This window comes from Nuphar pumila, chromosome 12, assembly GCF_984573655.1.
Source record: "Nuphar pumila chromosome 12, dmNupPumi1.hap1.1, whole genome shotgun sequence".
NCBI classification, from domain to species: domain Eukaryota; kingdom Viridiplantae; phylum Streptophyta; class Magnoliopsida; order Nymphaeales; family Nymphaeaceae; genus Nuphar; species Nuphar pumila.
The window spans coordinates 27,776,134-27,777,093 of NC_143260.1; positions in this window are offsets into that span (position 1 = coordinate 27,776,134).

Here is a 960-nt window from a genome sequence, read left to right on the forward strand (position 1 = left end):
AATCGTCCGGGAAGGGTTCAAGACACGAAATGATGGAGTACCCACAAAAGAGAGAGAGGAGAGAGATGCGAGTTCGAAAACACAGACCCGTTTGGGTCCGAGCATCAGACTGGTGGTAATCGAAAATCAACCGGGCCTCCGTCACAAATCTTTATTGGGATTTTCCCAGCCAAAGTTATCATGCCCTTTCCTAAGAACGAGGCTTCTTTACGTAGGGAATAGGACCTTTTATGTCTATGAGAATTATGTAGTGGGACCTTCATAATAAATAAATAAAACGGCTTCCTTATCAAAATATGTTCATACCTCCCTTCATGGGGAAGCACTTTCCCTTCAAAGTGGCTCTTTACAAGGAAATAGGCTTTCCTTGAGTAACAAATGCCCTCTTAAAAAAATAAATAATGATTGTACTGTAGGGCAAAAATGATAAGTTTCTCAAAATACCTTATATTTTTAAAAAATTGCCCAATTCCAAATTCACAAATTTGACTTCTTTAAGATTATTTTATCATTTGCACGAGTGAACCACCTAAAGTTTGCGTGATATATCAATGCGCACTTCGGGTATTGCAAACTCTTACTAAAGGTAGATTTACATTTTTTTTACCTCACAAAATTTGCATAACCATATATACGAACTTTCTATAACTAAAAATTGTTGAAACTTCGCAAACATTCTACTAATTTCACATATATAGTACGTAGTTCGCATAACTAAATCTGCGAACTTTTTGAAACTAAATCCTCTCAAAATTTTGTAAAAATTTTATTAAATTTTCATATATAGTATGAATTTAGTATAACTAAATCTGTAAACATTTTATAACTGAAATATATCATAACTTTGCAAATATTCTAATAAATTCATATTTAGACTACGAAATTCACATAACTAAATCGGTGAACTTCCTATAACTGAATCTTATTGTAACTGAACAAATATTCTAATAAATTCACATA